General features: G+C 36.6%; 1 protein-coding gene across 5 annotated transcripts in view; it reads left to right on the plus strand.

Moving 5' to 3' along the window:
• SOX6 (SRY-box transcription factor 6) overlaps nt 1–20,009 on the plus strand; it is a 382,363-nt gene that overhangs the window by 108,592 nt on the left and 253,762 nt on the right. Inside the window, exon 1 of one of the 5 annotated variants that reach the window (XM_069803753.1) lies at nt 2,895–3,360. The exons of 3 other annotated variants lie outside the window; for them this stretch is intronic. The gene's annotated coding sequence lies outside the window, so the exon portion shown is untranslated. Of the gene's footprint in view, nt 1–2,894; nt 3,361–20,009 lie in introns of those variants that run through there. One more of the 5 variants, XM_069803758.1, reaches the window with a different exon arrangement.

Raw genomic sequence — 20,009 nt, forward strand, 5'->3', positions numbered from 1 at the left:
GCTTATATGTTTTCAACTATACTATGGCAGTGAAAGCTAAGAGAGAATCCAGGATAGTGTTAATTAACAATTATTTGATGTAATAAACCTGTTGATTTGGGAGACCTGACTTTTGATTTGGGAGAATTTTTTTTTCTCAAGATCATGTTTATCTTAAACATTTTGTGAAAAACTGTAGATTTTACTTTCTTATCAATTAAAAAACCCCCAAGATTAAAAGACATTCCAGAGATTTTAGATATCTCTTCCTCCCAGTCCCAATTTTAAATGAAGAATATCCAAAGCTAATAGTGAGATACAATTTGCATCAGCTGAATCACTACATCTCAAGGTATATTATTCAGTTTGCCAACTACAAAGTTTAGGGTATAATTCTACAGAAGAGGCGAAGACAAAATAAGGTCTGTCATTTTTAATATCTAACCAACTAACCAACAAAAAAGTCCTGTGTTGTGACTGACTTAAGCATACCTTTCTCAGTTTGATCTAAACCCAGAATTCTAAATGATGACCAAATATATTAGGTCATTCATTTTATTTTTTTTTTTAATCAAACATCTTCCTTTTTTTACAGATGAATTGGGTCTGTCCACTATTTGACCTTCTGTCATGATTTCTGTCTGCAAAGGAAATGCCTGCCTTCCTTTTGCAGTAGCTAGACAGGGCAGTGTTATCTAGTGTCACTACAAGCAGTGGTCTCTACAAATAGCATTATTATGGTCCCTATGTTTTTATCTTGGGGGTCATGAACAAATCCATGCAACTGCTTCTAAAGATTTCAATAAATAGGACTTTTTATCCAGACAATTGCCTTTTATATTACTTTTAAACAAAACTACTAGTCCATCAAGAGTCTCAAAAGGAAAACAATTCTACAGAGTGCTGGTATGGCAGCACAGACCAATCATTATGGCACCCATTCTCCAGTCCTTTATTTTTCAAGTCCACAACAATAGGTTGTTGATTCAATGGACAAGACCAGAACAATTAAGTTCTCTGTTTAGCAGCAGTGCAGCATTTTAATGCCCTCCTCTAATAATGGTCTCATTATTGTTATTCTAAGACTGGGCCTCAGGAGGAGGAATATTTGCTGGAGGTACGTCATTATTTTGCAAATTTCGATTAGCTCATCATGTTGTCTGTACTGTGAAAATCGTAGCTAATTAGGGCAGTCAGTTAGACTACCAGCTTTTGAGCTTATGAGTTAAAAGGTAGCACACTTGATAGGCCAATGATGTGAAAAAGGTGGTAAAAAGGGGGATTAGAGCTGTTGCCTTAGTAACTCTAACTTCCATCTGTGCGGGAACAATGGACCTGTGTTTCTCCTCCACCTTGGTGTAAAAATTGGTTTTGTTTTGAAAGGACGGGGCTTTTTATGACAATCTGGAATTCAGCCTAACAGGGTGTAGTTTTAGTTGTTAGGAGAGACCATTGGAGGATAGGAAAGATGAAAGGTCATGGCGAGCTCCAAGGACATGAAAGGTCATTGTCTCTTGTAACAATAGTGGATTGTTTTGTCCCATTATTTCCAGCCAACCACTCGGTCAGGTGATAGAAGAGATACCACCGGTTTAGTCAGGTAGAACAGGAGAGAAAGATAATGCACCTTGTAAAGAACAAAAGATAACTATAATTTGCCTTTATTAAACAAAGTTGCACTTATTTGTGACCATCCTCTGAAAAGGGTTGTTTACTGACTTGCTATTCCAGCCTGCTTTGTTCAGCACTGCCTCTGTAGGCCATCACATCTCCGGGAAGCAATCCAATGTGTTAGAAAATGTTGTTTAAGCTTTCTTCCCATGAAGAGGAGCCCCCAGGAGTACCACTGATGTGATACTTAACAATAAATTTAGTTGTTGCAGCTTTCTCGCATTATTGGTGTTCTTAAAAGGTTTTCCTTCAAACACACGCAGAATAAAATTAACTATAAATATGAAATAAATTTGCTTCAACACTTTATAGCATTTTATCATAAATTCTACAGCACATATAGAAAGTTTACAGCAAACTGTATTAGTTGCTACAGAAGAGAGAAAGCAGTAGACAGAAAGCAGAGACCTACAGCTGTGTAAAAATAGATTTGCTATAGGACTACCCTTAAGCAAAGGGAAATAGTCTCTTCTGTGCTATGCAGTAACTTCTGGAGACTCTGTCCCTTTGTCTAAGGAAAAAATGAAAGTACTACATACTATTTAATAAAACAGCTATAGCACAATTTACCAGGAAAGCACTTCTGTTAGTGAATAGAACTATCATCTCATATTTTTCGTAGAGCATCCAAAACCCCAAATCATTGTTTTCCAGAAAGAATAAAAAAAACCCCCAAACCAGCCTTTCCAGCCTTTCTTATGATTTCTCCATTTTTGCAGCATTATGCCTCAGTCATCCATGCAACAAGTTTATTTTTCTCTTCCTCTTCCCTCTGTCCACAACCAAAGCACATCCCCAGGTCTGTCTTATATCCCCCAAACAAAGACTAGTTTCTTTAGGTCAGGATTTCCAGAATGTTTCACCTTCCTATACTAGATCTCTAACCCCTTTTTCTTGATTTGTTTTATAATCTTTTTACTCATTTCACAACAGAGCTGCCAAAATGTATTGAATTCTTATGAAACTGATAAAATGTATGTAATTTGCTACTATTACCTTTGAAAAATAAAATTACACATAATTCTTAGGTATCCCATGTTAAACTGTTCTGACCTTATTTGAACTCCTCTTTTTAACTATTCTGGGCCTCTCTTATCTCATTTTTACTCCTGGCCACTCTTGCTCTTGCTTTCTGACAACACAGATGGACGGCCTTGCACAAACTGATAACAGTGGTAATTTCTCAGCACAGTATTCAATAGTAAAAGATGTTATTTTCAGAATTCAGCAGGCATGTGTCGTATTTACACGTAGACTGAAGATGAGAGGTTGAGCAGTAGCTTCATGGGAGCGTGCTGTCGTATAAGCCATTGGACTTTACAGCTTTCAGTTTGTTGACGCATTGGTTTACTGGCTCTTAGGTTTAGTAAGTAGAGTCTTTAAGAGAAAGAAAGTCTTAAGTATTTGTAAGCTTTTAGTTTTTTAAGATAATCTATTCTTAAACTTTTTCTTTAGCTCGCGATTTAATTGTCATGTATGTACTATCATATGTTTTGTTATTTTTGTATTAAAATGAACAGAACAGTGTAGGCTGCTTAGTTCAAAATGAGAGCCCTGCAAAGGGTTAACCAGCAGAGAATTACAAATGAACTATCAGGAAAGTTGATTATTAATCCAGTGAGAGAGAAAATATCCTTCCAGTTAGCAAGAATTAGTACCTGAAGAGCTGATAATATTGTTCAGGCTGTCGGTGTGGAATGGCAAAGCCAGGTAAGCTACACATCTTCTCAAAGGAATAAAGTCTTTTCTTTCTGTTTTTCATTGTAAGAGAGTTTAGTTTTAAAAAGAATCTTTGTTGATTTACTTACACTATCGGCATATGAAACAGCATGTGTTGATCCTCAGTTTCCTCAAATGAATGAAAGAAATTAATATTGTGCTTTAACTTTGGTAAGAAGATATATTTCTAAGCTATGCAATGTACGTAACTGTGAAATATCCTAACAATTCTTTACTGGTTTGTGGTTAAGTGTGAGAACTGATTAAAAAACCTGAAGAGTCCTTTGTAATTGCAAGCTAATATATTACGTAAATCTGTCTTTAGTTGTGCTTGAACATATTGTGGAGTTTTACGGAAACTTTTATGTTGCGGAGCTCTTTCTTTCAGAGTTATTAGACTGCAGTTTTCACACTATGAATGATTTATTCAAGTTTGTTTTGATATTGTGAACACATTTGTGGTCATTAAAAAACTTTTTTTGTGGGGTTTAAGAAACTCTATGATCTGGGTTTAGAAGGAAATGGATGTTTGGTAAACATACCACTGTGTTTATGTGGAGAAATGCAAACCAAACCATTGGATCAGTTGAGCATAATCTTCTTATAATTTTGGTAATTTTCTAAAGACTCAAAGCTCTCTCTTGGGAAAACTTTCAAATTTGTCTGTTATATTTGTGCTGCTGGTACCAATCAATAGGTATGATAAACATTTATGTTTTCAATGTAGTCTTCACTATTTTGTTTATTATTTGAGATGTGTAAAACCTTTTAAATAATGGTCTAAGACTGTAGAAACTAGAAAGTCTGTATACAGTATTTAACAACTTTTCCCAAGTTGTGTGCTGTTACTTAGTAGCATTCTAAAAGATCCTGATTTGCTTGTAGAAGGGAATTCAATATGTATATGATATTACTACAGTATCTGTCTTGGTAGAAAAGAGTTTACCATCTCCAGATTTCAGCCTATGTCTATGAAATAGCCTGAAAGCTACATGAAAGGGATTGTGGTGATACAAGAATGAAAATGCAGATAAAAACTGAAAGTAACCCAAATCTGAAGGCTGAGCCCCTGTAGCAATTTAGTTCTACATGGTAACCTTTCATGAGCCATACGGAAAGGAAGAAACCATTTGATTTTGAGAATGGGATTAAGATGTGGCCTAGGGCAAAGGAGAAATAGAAAGAAGGGAAGAACAGGCAGTGAGGAAAGTGAGATGGAGAAGTGGCATTTGTCTGACAGGCTTCATTGTTTTGCGTGTGACTTTGGCCTACTCGAGCAGAGAGACAGCTGGTGGCCAATTTTTCTGAAGGACAGCTCGTCACATTAGAGTAAATTAAAATCCTAGAATTTCCTGATGATGGAGCTATCAGGGCAACAAATAGTGGCATTTTGGAAGCTATGCTAAATATTCAGGTATACAGAGAGGCAAATAACTTCTTGTGGCACATTTTATCTGAGTATTTTGAGGAGAATGGGCACAAAACAAATAAGCTGCTTTGCCTGAATTTGAACACCAGCATCTAGGAAATATATAAAGAGCAAGAAAACCAATGATGAAAAAATTATCACACAGGAAATGATATACGTAGAAAAAACAAGATTGTAATTAGTGGAGGAAAGTAAGAAACTGATTAGAGAAATGAAGTTTCCCAGATGTTTAAGGAAAAAATGAAAGTTGAATTAGATAAGCTCTTTTAACTAGTATTGGAGAAGAATGCTTGCTTCAGAATGGGAAAGCTAAACTTAAAATTAGAAAAAAGCTGGCAACTTGAGTTTAGCTCAACTGTTTTCCTGCACGAGTGACTCTTTGGAATGCTCTGCTTGGAACATCATCAGGAACAACTAGTGTAGTGCTGTTGGGGGGGGGAACAACAAAATGAAACTCTCTGTATGCTTATTTGGAATGATTAAGGTGATTGTATTACTTATGTGTGTACTAACCCACAAATTAGACAAATTTCAGTATTTCAGGGTATTTTGTATGTATATGTAGTTGACATCTGAGCTCTAGCACTGTGCTGGTTCAACTGACAGACTTTTATAACCATTTAAAAATTTATTACAAGTATTAGCTTATTGGGAGAATCCTAAATCATCAAATACTACCTGCAACTGAAGAGAAAGTCTTGAACGCCCCAACTGTAAGCCAGTGTAAATTAGCTGTTATTTAATTATTATAATTTAAATTAACTGCGGTAAAAGTAATATTCTTAAATAAAAAATGGAAACAAAAGATATCAAGCAGAAACTGTCTTTTGTGCTCATTCCAGCGACTCGTTTCAAATTCAAAAGTATCATAGTATAACCTGTGGAAAAAGTCCCCCTACAAGTCAGTTCAGCATGGCTCTACAGCTGCCATGATCCTTGCTTTTGTGCCAGTTGTAGCTTCTCAGTTGTTTATTTTAAAAAAAAAAAGGAAAAAAAAAAGGAAAAAAAAGGAGGAAAAAAAAGAAAAAGTTCGTCATGTCTGGAATAGATTGATAAGAACATCATCTGATTTAGTGGAACTAGTTTGACTGAGCAGGGTTTTCATGTTAAGTAAAATTGTTGCATTTTCTTCAACGCAGACTGTGTAGATCCCAGACTGTTTAAAGGCTTAAGGTGGAGAAGTGATGAATTTCCAGAGGTCTCTGACTAACTAGACATACATCTGGAAACACAGCTGCAATTTAGAGGAGGCTGCTGAAGCAGTTAGCCTGCAGCAATCAAGCCATTCTTGTCACTACATGGTTGGGACAGTAAGATGAGATGATGGGTAGGGTGGAGCATAAATATCTATATGTTGCTTGATTCTCTACTTTATAAAAACCTGGTGATAGTCAGCAAGAAGCTTGTCTACAGAAGCAGATGGTGAAAGCAAAGGTTGGGCCAGGTTATTTTTGTGCCTTGGACCACACCTTGTTTGTGATGACAGTACTGGAGAGAGAATGTGTTTCAGTTCATTAGGAGCTCAGTGAGGCTATATGGATAACACTGAAGTATTTTATAAGATTCAGTGTAAAGCTGCATAGTTCAAGGAAGCTCATGTCTTATTAGCTATGGCTAAGGTCAGTTATCCACACAATGAGGGGGAAACTCTTTCATAAACAAGTAGATAAATACGGTGCAGCTGGTGCTTAGCCGTGCTTCAGGCTGTTATATTACCAAAAGAGCTCATGAACAACTCTGGCTTTTACAGTGTCCTTACGGAGCATCAGCAGCTTAGAGTGGTTGGATGTAAAATTACAAGGCTGTGTCATCAAAAAAGGATAAATCCAGGGTGAACTTGTGACTTTGCGTATAGGTGTCTACCTCTACAAGATATTAAAGAGAGAATACAGAAACATTAGAACTCTCCTTCTAGAAGAAAATAAATTGTAAAATGTTAGAACTGAAAACGAATTAAACCTACCTAGTCTAAACACCTGAATAAAACAGGCCTAATGTCTTGTGGGTTTTGCTTTCAGTGCAAGCTGCTAAGTGTTCCGTGTTTTTCAAAAATGCCAGTTAGGTACATAGGTGTTTATTAGCACTGGATCCTTGTCTGATAATGTAGAGAGGAATCTTGTAAGACTTCATTTTGCCTTTGGGACTAGCCTTTTTACTGTCTTATGGAAAATAACTGTATTTTAAACAGCTGCAAAGAGAGAAGAGCTTGAAGACTTAATTGAATCATGTGCTGCAAGGAGAAAACATTTTTTTCTTTCCTTTTTTTCTTCATCAGAGGTAGGAGTTACATGTGTTCCTTATTACATCCAACATATTCCAATAGTTTTTTTTAAAAAGACATACTCATGAAGCAGTGTATTTCTCAAGGACACATTACTTTATTTTCAGCTACTAAATCCTGGAGCAATCAAATGTGTCATTTTTCACCATCTGAATACAGTTCTGTGGTAGTAGTGGGTGATGGTATGTAACATCCATAGAACTGTAAAATGTAATCCCCTGACTGTTTTTACTCCACAGGCTTTGGTTGTATTTTTATAGCTGCTAGAGGAGAATCTGTTGGTATTTCTTCCAAAGATAGTACAAATCAGTATTTGTGCAGTTATTAATTATTCTGGAGCCTTTAGACCAAATGTTTTAATTGTAGTAAAAAACTGCACAAACCCAAACAAACAAAACCCACAGCAAATTTGCTCTAGCTGTATTCACCCAAGTTTGTGAGAGCCAAAGGACAGTAGATTGACTGTTGTCCCACAAATGGGTCTGTTTTACTAACCAGGCTGATGAGATTGTGATGTGCAGGTGCTCAGTGTAGGAGGCAAACAGTAGTGTTCAGAACAGAGCGGAGATTTGTCAGGGCGCTTCTGCTTAAATAGGTCAAACCAACCAAATTCCATTGCACTGGGAGAAGGCCAAAGCGGGGCACTTCAGCGGCAGCTATAATGCACAGATGCCACTACTACTCAGTGACATTCTTTGGGCCTTTCTACCTCTGGACAGGGATGGAAAATGTAAACAATATATAACAGTTTGTCTGCTGTCTAGTAGTTCATGTGCATGTGCACGTTTCCTGTCATTTTACAGTGGGAGAATCATCTATTTAAACCTTAGTGAGAACTGCAGCAGGCAAATCCTGACTGTTTATGTTGATTTTTTTTTCAAAACAGAGTTTTCAGCATGACCGTACTTGTTTAATTCCAATTTAAAGACATTTGTTCTACTTCCCTATTAACTTGGATTCAAAAAAAGCCATATGTATAAGCATAGACCCTGATTTTTGATTGAAAAATGTGAGCTAAATCACAAATGTCTTTGTTCTTGCTTTACCGGGGTAGGCTTTTAGCATTTATTGAGGTAATATATATGGTTTACTAGTGCTTATGCTGAATCTTTCTTGTCTGTGATTTTTCAATAGACTGCTTGTTCTTTGAAAGAAATATTTTTAGTATGTTGTTGATTATTCTCCCTTCTTTCTACTTTTCCCATCAGTTGTAGTCCATATAATACTATCATCATGTTACACAGTTTTGAGGGAAAACAAAGTAGCTGCTAGTGACCCCATGACAATTGTCTGGTAAAGATGATGACTAATCTAGAGTGTTGTTTAATGTAAAGGCCAAATAAAACCTGCAGGAGAGAAACATTGTTTTATTTTAAATTCCTATTGGGAAGGGAGCTGCTATGGTATAAGAAAGAGAATAATAAGCCTCTCTTGCTTGTCAGGATTCAGATCTAGGCATTCAGCGCATACTTGCCTAGGCTTCCTATTTCAACGAAAGAGCTAAGTGGTTGAACTGATGCTGAAGTCAACTAAAACAATAATTAGTAGTAGCTGTTTTTGTTTTGGGGGAGGATCAGATTCTGCTTTGGCTACACTGATATAGTTCTGAAGTTACTGTATGGACTTCATCAGGGTTATTCTCTCCTGCACCCTACAGCTGCATACATGTAATCCAGTCACTGTGTCCTCTGTCTTCTGCTCTCTGCTTTTAGCTCTTTGTAGCAAGCGAAGAAAGGAAAGACTAAGAAGTGACTGCTTCATCTGCTAGTATCAATAATAATTTTTGCATTGTATGAGAAATGTCATTTTCCCATTTTCCTAAACCTGATGTTTTCAGGGAATAAATTAGAAAGGAAACTTTATGCCAGCAAATAAATTATTGAGCCTTTTTCTGAATGTTTTTTGCACTGTCACACCATTAGCCTTTAAGGGTACAATCAACATGCCTTAGGTGGTAGATGATCGTAGACGTTGTAGAAACAAAATTGCCTGCACACTTTCAACAGCACAGAGGTATATGTAGGAATAACGATTTACTTTACTTCACCTGTACTAGTGAAACACAACTAATTTTTAGTTGAATTTTAATTCATCAGTGGTGATGTTCTGATTTTACTTCTGCAGCTCCAGCAGTGCAGCAACTGTTTTACTTTAAAAAATGTGCCCGTATATCAGAATATATCTTCATAAATTATTAAAACCATACAAAATGGGTTGACTGATACCAACCAAGACTAGAGAGACTGAACCACACAGTAAGCAATTGGAAGAAAAAAATATTTATTGTTGTTAAAAAATATATCGCTTTGTGAACCTGTACCGTGGTTTTTAGACCCAGACTAGGAAGTGATCCATGCTTTAGAAAATTTGTGAGCAAACACTGTGATCCTGCAATATGATACACTATGTCAGTTATTGTAGTCCTCATTAGTAACAAATAGCTTAGTGAATTCCCTCCAAATTATGTATATGTGTGTCTGTCTAAACAACATATAGTTATATGCAGGTTATGGATCTTTTTATCTGCATATTTCTGTATGTGTGTGTATAAGCATACACACAAATGCATATGTACATGCATACAAGTCCATTTTGTCCTTTATTTATATGTATTACTGTGTATGCAAATATGCATATGTATTTGCATATATATGTATATGTGAACGTACACATGCATCTGTCTAATGGTCATTTATGTACATATGCATAGTAATGCCCTGTGTAATTTTCATATTAATATTAGGCACAAAACTTCACACTTCCTGATATATATTGTCTGTCTCATACATCATTCTACTTTCAGAGATGATGTAGAATTTAGAGGAGTAATACAGTCTCAGCAAAAATATTGAGAATTAGTTGATAAAATCAAGTAGATTAGAATGCTTATGAATCTTCCAGGCTATTGTTAGCAGTTTTACTTAGGAAATGCATGGGTCAGTTCAGGATTTCTAATATTAAACAGGTGGAGAATTGGACATTGTACGTGTTTACTTATTACCTAAGGTATTTATAAAATTGCTTTTAGAGATTATAGAGATCATATCCATGTTCTTTGCCAACTTGTTTTTTTTTACAAGGGCTTCAAGGGAAAAGGCATAAGAAAATCGGTTTTCTGGCAATATCTGTAGTAGTACCATGCTCATGATTGTGATAAATCTCACCATGAAGGGCTGGTATCCCCTAATTTATGTGGTAGTCTGGAACGTAATTCCTTTTCTCATTGTTTCTTCTCCTGTGGAATACCATACTCTTTTAACGTGCTGTTATATTGTGAAAACTGAAAATGAACCTAATCAAAATAGCTTTCAGGTGCTTAATTAGATTTTTTTTTTTTTAATGCTAGAAAGTAGATTTTTTTTTAATAGCTTTTATCTATAAATGTTTCCTACAAGAGTAAGCAAGTATTAATTCTGTTTTCTAGTATTAATGCTACTTTGCCAACCAAACCTCTTTATTTAGGAGTGTTTATAACTTTTTTCAAATAAAAGATAATAAAGTACACATACTCTACAGCTTGAACATATATAAAAGGTTTTCTTACACCCTTGAAGTCAGTGGACAGGTGATCAACCCCAAAGTCACTTCTTTCTGTTTATACTCTGAGTGACCTTTTTGCTGAAATATATTTGTTCATACATTTTTAAAAGTCTTATAGCAGATGGCCCTTAAATAACCTCTATCAGCCCATAGTCACACAGAGAAATATAGTTGAAAATTTAGACAAATATAACCCTTTGTTGCACAATAATTTTATATTAGTGTTTAGAAGAATATTTGCAGGTTGAAAATCATGTATTAAAAAATGTTATAGCATGTTATGTTGTACATCAGCTGTTGATAAGTATAAGACAATATATATTTCATTCTCAGGAAATTTTATCTGTATTGGAGAAGATGATCTAAGAGTGTGGATAACTGAGTGAGAATAACATTAGCCATTGATTACACCGATTACCTTATAGAGGCAGATTTGGGGGCAAACTACCAAATGCTGTCGTTTTTATATGACACATTTCACCCTCACCAGCTAATTAAGCTGAAAGTTTTACCTCACAGTATATATACTTATTAATACCATCTCATATACAGAGACTAAGAATTAAGCCATATTTTATTATGGAGCCCTAAACCAGAATTCTCCTTTTATTCTGATCAGTATATTCTGCTCTTTTTTCCTTCTCATTCTTTTCTTGCTACTCTAAGCAAGCAATAAACTAAAGGGTATGGCTTTTTTTTTTTTCCACTGTAGTTGTTGCTATAAAAAAATTCCTTACCTTAATACATCAATATTTTTAATAACATTACCATTGATGGCTTTACCTTATTTTACTTATAATTAACTTTTTTTGCATACAATGTAAGACAGCAGTGGCTCTCATTGTATGGAGTTCCAGAGGTTTTGTTTTCAATTTGCGTTTCATGAAACGTTACACGATAAAGAACTCAGCAGGCCAAAAGTCTTATTTACTTATAAGATAGGTGAGGCATTTGATGCAGTTTTCATATATATTTACAGCAATATATTATGATCCTGCTCTGAATGAAGGGACTAGATAGTATCTGTCTTGAGGAATTTCTGGGATTCATGTGTGATTGGTAAAGATTTGCTGTTGGCCTGAGAGCATCAACCCATCTTATTGAACCACTGAACACTTGTATATTTGTGTTCAGTAATGACCTGAGAACCATGGACTAGTAATAAGGGGACAAAAAAGGGTGCTTGTATTCTATTTCAGTTTCAAGAGCTTTATTCCCACCTAGCAACCTTTTCCAATCAGTTCAGTTACCTACTCATATAGGTAGTCATTTACTCTTTCTACTAGGTGATTGTGGGCTCACTGGTAATGGTTTACCAGCTTTACCATTTTAGCTTCCGGATATTCTTTTTTCTTATACCGTGGTACTACTTCATACTGCTGACATAGCTGAAGGCCCAAGTCTTTCTCTCTAGTGCATGGAGTGGTGCTACTTTAATTTTGAGAAACCTCATAAAGACCATTAAGCTCCATACAGGAATCTGCACTTTGCTTATGCATTACATACATCAGATTACAAGGTCAGGCATGTAATTTTCATAGTTTAATATTGGATCAAGGTTTTTAATACGTTGGTTTGTTGCCTTATAGCCTTTTGAAAGTGCCAGTTTTTCTCTCCACTCTGTAACAAACACGGTGTAGTTATCTGACCTTTGTTATCCCATTGTTATAGTTTATAGGTTGATAACCATTCTATGAGCTATGAATTGTGGACCTGCCCCTGCTGCATTCCCTGAAATAAAGAGAAAAAGAAAAACAAGAAAGGAAAAAAGAAACCCCTCTCCACTAACCATTAAATTGTAGGGTGATCTAGAGATAAAAGCAGAATCTCTTTTTTGCTTTTCAAATATTTGCCTGGCCTTCACAAGGTATTTGCCTTTTGTGTTTACATTGGATTTATTTTTTTGGCCTACATGCGGAAAGAGAATGATACATTAAAGAATAATGGACAATAGAGAGGAAAATGCTCTCAGCTTTCACATCTAGCCTGTATTTCCTAGTTTAGGTTTATTTTTTTTTAATCTTGTCTACTTTTATTTAAATAGAAACTGCTGAGTATTGTAAAAGGTTGTAAATGTGAAAGTATCAGATGAAGTACAGTACAAGAAGATTATCTACAGGTTGGCAGGCAGTAATGAGAGTTGGCAAAGCGCCATGTTCTATTACGAACCTTTGGGACCTCAAGTTATTCCTGTGTGTGGCAGAACAATGTAAGGCTTCAAAAGCCAGTGTTCTGTCATTTGCAGAATTGCTTTTTGCTGTTCCTGAAAGAGGCAGGTGAGGTTTGCATCTGTAAAGTTGTATAAATCTTCACCAAGGCAAAAGGAAAGAGCTTTGGTTGAAAGCTGAGGTCTGTGTCATATCATCTTCAGTTCTTTCCTTCTGGATGGCATTAGGGCTTCCTTGGAACCTGCATTGTCCCTAGATTTGTTTTTATTGAAAGAGCAGGCTTTCAGCAAGTTTGTATAAAATGTAATTTGATATAAAAGGTCATATTCAAGGGAAGCACCACTTTGGGACAATAACGTGTCCCAAGGTTATCTATCTTCTCTGTTGCTCAGGTTGGTCCCTTTGTCATGTTACATACTACTGTCACATCATCAAAAGCTTGTGAATTTGTTAGAGTGGAGTCATGAGATGGAGATGTTTCCCAAATCTGCTTACTGTAATAATCAACAATTTTTGATGCCACTAACTTGAAAACAAACACAACCCAATGATGTAATTGAAGTATCTTGATTAACGTGCTTTAAAAACACGTGCATTTATAATACATAAGAATATATTTCACCACATGTATGTCATAAAGCTCTTAGTATGTTACAGTTTATGAAAATTACAGTCAGTTAATAATGTGTCAGCTCCCCACTGTGTGCTTTGTAGGATACTGAATGGGTGTTACATGATTTATTTGCTGGATTTTGCAGGTTTTCTGTAGCGTGTCAGATGCCTTGCTGATTGCTTGGTGAAGCCTAGAGCATGAGCTCCTTCCTGCAATGTTTACTTAAGTCAATCTATATTTCCTTAAAAGTATGACAGTCCTAAAATCAGATCACCTCCTCAAAAATTTCGTAAAAACCTGGATACTTTTTAGTGAGAGTATTGTTTGTAATTTAGATGTACGTTTGTGTGACAATTGTAATTTACTTCATAGTACTTAGAATAACAGGCAATGGATTGTTAATGAAACAATTGTATTATAATGTTGCTAGAGTAATAATAATGCTGCAAATAATTTATATACTTACCTGGGATTGGGGCAGGGGGGGACGGGACACGACGGAAGTTACTTAATTCGCATTTATTGACACTGTCCATAATATAGTTTGAAGGATTCTCTCTCCTTTTACCACATTCATTCTTACGTATTTCCTTGACTTCATGTCTTCTCATTATTTCATTAACAGAGAGAACTAATAGGCTATACGGATAAAGATGAAATGTTGTTTTCCGCCTACAGACTTAGGAAGTGGGAATGCTCCGTTAAGTTTTAAGTTCTCTTTATTCGTTATCTTTCTGGTGATGTTTTTCATGCTGTCTTTTAGGATTACAGTGGAGCATTTCTGTTTAAATGTTTGCATCCATGTCCTACAGTACAAGCAGACTTGAAGATTAGTTAGAAGGTGTAGAAATATCTGCCTTCAAAAAGTGTAAAATCCTGAAGACAACTGATGACTGGAGATAGAAACTGTAGGAGTCTCAAGATGGCAAGCCATTTGAGCAAGGCTTAGTTCTCTATGGTGTTCCACTATACTGCCATATAGTATGTTATGTCAGGAAAATATGGTTTAAATTGGGTAGGTAAATTTCTGTGTGACTTCAAGAGCATCTAACACCAGCTTGTATAGCAATTAGATTTAATAGGCAAAGAAATCAAAGGGAGTTTAGAAAAAGAGAAATTATGTGAGTTGATGATTTAAGAATTGAGGCTCTTGTCTGATTCTAATAAAGGTTTCTGATGTCATCTTTCTGTAGCTATAGTGTACATTACTGAAATAATTTGTATGCTTCTGTGCTTGTGTGTACTATCTTGAATGAGGTATATGTTTATAATTTCTGGCTTTCAGATTTAAATCTGTGAACACAGCAAGAGCTCAATGAGTTCTGGCAATAATAGTCCTATAATGCGGACATTCTGAGAACTTCCTTGCAAATGGCGGGGGTCATTCATCTGACAAAAGTGGTAGACTTGCCAGAGTTGCAAAGAATCATTTCTGCAAAGGTCACGCAGAGTAGATTAGACCATAATCAAAATAGTTTTGGGACAGCTTGGGATTTTGAGAGAGGTAGTTAAGAAGGAGCTTTGAGGATGGGTGTTTTGAGATATATGTTTCAGATCTACCACTTTGTCTTTGATTTATATCTCATGAGCGCTAAAACCATGCATATTGTGAATTATGGGCTTTAATTCCCTGTCTGGTTTCTACTGATACCATATATCAGGAGAGTGAAACTCAAAAAATTTTCATGTCCTCCAGATAATTCTTGATGGAATTATAACACTTGTTTTCTTTCTCTTCCTTTTCCCCATTTTGTGTGTAATTATGTATGCAAAGTAGGAGTGGTAGCAATTTCTAGAATTAATATTGAACAAACATTTATGTTTTAAACTTTGTTTTCTCCTAATTTACAATTTCTCCAGACTCTCTTCTTCATTTAAAATTTACCTTTCTTGCCTTTCTTATAAATCCATGTTTATTTTGTGTTGGTTTATTTGGAGATATTAGAGCATTGTGGGTGGTGTTTATGGAGTTATCCGATAAAGTGTTTCTTGTATGCAGAGTGAAATGGTAATTTTTCTTTCTGTCTTGTATTTTCCCTTGTTTTATATATATTTGGTTACAGTTGTCTTTCTTTGTGGAAGGTGAATCACCGGTTTTCACAAACAGGCTGGATTGGCACACTGCTGGGGCACCTCCGGGGAGCTCTGTGGTTCTGCAGGGAGCGATACAATCTGATAACATATTTTTATCTTTCTAGCTCAAAACTTGGAATGTTTGAAATACTAAGTTTACAGCTGGTCATTTTTATAACATTTCTGGCAAATATGGAGGAGGTCCTCCCAAAATCTTTTCGTAGTGTATTACCATGCAGAAATAATTTCTCTGCAACCTTTCTGTTGGTTTCACATGATAGCTTTCTGGTAGGTGCTGGGCAGATACTTGGTCTGTCAGGCACGTTAATCTGCCTTTCACTGGTCTAAGCTGAATCTGGTCTCTGCGCTTGTGTCAAAGTGCCAGCTTCCCTCCTTCCCTCCCCACATTCTGTGCCCCCAAAGCAGTGCCTGGTAAAGCCACCTAGAAGAGCCCCAGGCATTTATTGACCCTGTTACTAGCCATTCAGAAGGAGGATGAGAGCAAGTGGGTCTGTAGCCTCAGCCCCTCTTTAAAAAGTCCGGTTGGTGTCAAGGCTGTTAGAGCTGGCTGTGTCTGCAGTGGGTGCGCTGCAGGAACCTTGGGGATATTTGTGGACCCGTTCCCATTGGTGATCCAGGTCTGCCTAGTAAAGCTGCACCTTAAAATACCTTGAGTGAAATCCTGATTCTGCTGAAGTCACTGGGCACTTAGGCATTAATTTTATTCCAGCAAGGATTTCACCAGTATTTTTATTTTGCAGCTGTAGTGGGGGTGGGGGGAACCCTGAACCAAGATGAATGTGACTTCACATTGTGAAATACATTCACTGCTAGTTTCATCCTTGCCTTCCTCCCATCTGAATAACTGTAAATGATGTTCTCTGTTAATAAGTGTGTACTTTGTCTAAATTGCATTTATTTTTCTTTTGACATACATACCATTTTACTATTAATCATCCCCTTCTGCTCTTTACTGTACAAAGACACTGTTGTGCTGATTGAACATATCTAATCTTCGGTGTGTTGTATTTTAGTTCTATTGTTGCTTTCTCATTTCTTTATGGAAAACCTTTCTTTATTGACTCTTAAATCATGGGTTAAGCCCTTATTGAAAACATGTTCTGTATGTACTTCTTGCTAGAGAAAAAAGTTCTTTTGAGGTTATAGGCTAGGCTTACACAAATACTTCACTATACAGTAAAAATTCAGAGGTCTCCTATATGTTATCTAAACCTAGAAATATACCCAATTACTCAGCAGCACATCATAAAAGAGATGCATACTATGTTCATGTCTGTCAGTGCCTTAAGTCATCACTCTACAGCCTTTTTTAAATTCTCTTTTTATTGAAACCAAGAAACAAAACAAAGACAAAAAAAAGCAAAACCAACATCAATTAGATGTCAACATGACATCAAACAGCATAATATATCATAAAAATAAATGTATGATCTGGTGACTCAATGATTTCTGTCCGTATGGCATTTACAGAGAAGTAAAGAAAAGGCAAATAGCTACACATCTGTATCGAGAAAAATATCCAATATAAAATTGGCCATAGTGACAGCACTAGAAAGCTCTCAGCTGAGATTATCTGGAAATAAATAACACGCAGAAGGGGAAGCGAGGTTCTGACAGTCTCACTCATATGTATTTAGAGTTTTGTGCACTGAGTATTGTGCAGGTATATATGTTTGTATAAAAATTCCTTTAAGGCTGGAGATATTCTACTTGCTGGCGATAGGTCCAGGTTTATAGATGGGTGTGTAGCACAACTACATGCAGAGTGATGGCAAAAGTGCAATTAGGAAAAAAAGAAATCTTTGGAAATAAATGTGTCTATCTGTTGAAACTATTAAAATGAGTACTGACTCCAAGCCTATTTCTATATTTGCTGAAAAACATATGAAAAAGCCTCTTTGTATAAGTGCTAGGCACATAAAAAACACTAAGAATCAGTTAAGCCTCTAAAATAATAATCTGGGAATTCCATTCATTATTCTAGTAAAGGGCATCATAACTTTATGGTAAGTAGGGAAAGGTGGGAGAGAGGTGAGACTGTGGGCGTGGGAACTAGAGAAACAAAACCCAGAAAGATCCAGAATCAAACACGGCCTCTGTTATTTGAATTTGTTGTTCATTTTCAGTGGAGGGGTAACTGCAACAGCTCAGCCTGAACTGCCTGGCTCAACACTTTCCTTTCTAAGGAACTTGGATGTGTTTCACACCTTACATCTGGACAACAGGGCACAGGGAAAAAAAGCCACAAGGATAGATCACGTGTTCTCTTTGCATACTTAGGACTTGAATCTCGTACATAATAAATGTATGCACACACAAAGAAACACACATATATCTAGATACATACATTTATATATCTACACACACACAATGTTCATGTGTGTATAAATCCAGCTCCACATGGGATTTCTTCTTTTCTTGCTGTTAGGCTCAGTTCACAGACCTATCTCCTGTCTCTTCAGGATACAAGAAGTTCCCTTCTGGAAATTTGTTCCTTTTCCCTACACAAGTTGTCTTTCTATACAGCGATATCTGAGATCTCTTTTTGTTAATCTTATTACAAGTACGGCTATAGGCCTCAAAGGAGGTGATAAGTAACCCATTGGACCTGGGAAATGGTACTTTCTGTGAGAGCAGGGAATAAGTAATGAAATCCTCTTTTCCTTTAGATCAGCGATAACTTCAGTGAGACCACTTCGTCAATATGTACATCTCACTGTACGGCCATGTCTCATCAAAGTAGTAACAAAATGCATTCTTCCCAGTATGTGCAACTGGCTATTGTGGATGGCAGAACAGAGTGTAGCACAGAGCCTGTGGGGAGAAGCAGCTCCTGAGGGTAAAACAGCAGTACGTTGGAACCTCAAAGGAAATTTAAGAAGGGATGGTGTGAGTGTATGCGTGTATGCATTTAAGTCTGAAGCCAGAAAACTATGAGGGCTATGTGGAACATTTCCTGGAGCTTACCACTAATAAACGTGGCGGGATTGTCAGCCCTGCAGTGTCCATACCTTCCTTCTGGGCCCGTGCCAGCGCCCCTGCAATCGTTGGACAGTGCATCTGAACCGAAGGGTAGGAGCTTTTCACTGTCTCCTCCTGCACATATTTTAGCACTCTCCCAGCTCCATGTTCTCTCCAGCTGAGGAAGGACTTTTCAGTAGCCCTGTGCAGTGCCTGCCCCCAGTTCTTTAGATGTCACAGTGCAGAGGACTAGGGGAACTCCATTTCTGCCATTCTGTTTTGTCCTTATTGCTTCAGGCTGTGAAAGCCTAGGAGTGGAAACTAACTTAATAATTTGAATTATTCATACACTCATTTATTTTGGGTGAACTAACAGTAAACCACCAACTGTCATATCCCACAGTTTATTAAAATGGCATATACAGAACACAATTGCAAATAACAACCAGTTCCTTTGTTTCCCTGATCTGTAATGCTTTCGTTGTAAAATATTTCTTATTTTTGAAAATTGGGCTCATCCCATTCTCAAACAAAGAAAATCCCCTCTGCCACCAAAACACTTTGCATATTATAGGCCACATCCCAAAACCTTTACAGTCAGCGGGTGTCTCTTCATCTACCTCATTTGAACATAGATCAGTCCCTCTCTGTATTCAGCACAACTGAAATGCAGCCTTTTCTGAAGCAGGTTGGCCAAAATGATGCTATAGGCATTATTCCAGTGGAACGTATAGCAGCAGCACTGCGACCTGTAGGGACAGACGTGAGCTGGAGGACAGACAGGACTTCAAACTTTAACACTTCCTTCCAAACTGCTCCAAAATTTCATTAGCGTGAAAGCATCTCTCTTGGAAGCGTAAAAGATTTCATACTGTTGCTCAGGCAGGACTTTTAAACCTAATACTTATATAAGTAAACTAGTTTTTCCCATTTACTTATAATGCCACACTGGCAAGCTTATTGGTTATACTTTGGGTCTGTGAACCAAGCGGTTGCTAGAGATGGGCTGGCAGGCTAATATAGACTAAGGTAACATCAGCAGCAAGATGGGGTTTGGTTTTGACTGCTGCCTTAAGGGAAATTCCTGAAAATGTTTCTTTTATATATTTACTGGAAGTCACAGTAGTCAGTTTTTTGCATGTTTGGCTATCAATGCGATATTTCTGCATTTCACTCTGTTTCATATTTTTGTGCAATAAGATGAAGTATTGTGTTGCTGACAATAGTTAAATAAAAGCCTGGGTGGCATTTTGCGATGAACATGAGAAGAATTTTTTTCAACTTAAGTTAGCATGAGACAAGAACGTGAGTCCCTACTCTTTCAAGGAATTTAGAAAGTTGGCAGTGATGTGGTTGTAGTAGTATGCCACAGTTACCTTTTGACAGCTTAATTAGCATTATGCAAATATTTTCTGTGAATTTTTGAACAAGCTGTATTTGAGGTGAAAAATCTTCCAGCACAGATGGGAAAACTTTGTACAAAGTGTAGCTTTAACGGCACTTTGTCTCCAAACTTCTGAAGCTAATTGTCTTTTTATTTTGCTTCATAAACAT

The sequence above is a fragment of the Haliaeetus albicilla genome, chromosome 16 (assembly GCF_947461875.1).
Source record: "Haliaeetus albicilla chromosome 16, bHalAlb1.1, whole genome shotgun sequence".
Classification (NCBI taxonomy): Eukaryota; Metazoa; Chordata; class Aves; order Accipitriformes; family Accipitridae; genus Haliaeetus; species Haliaeetus albicilla.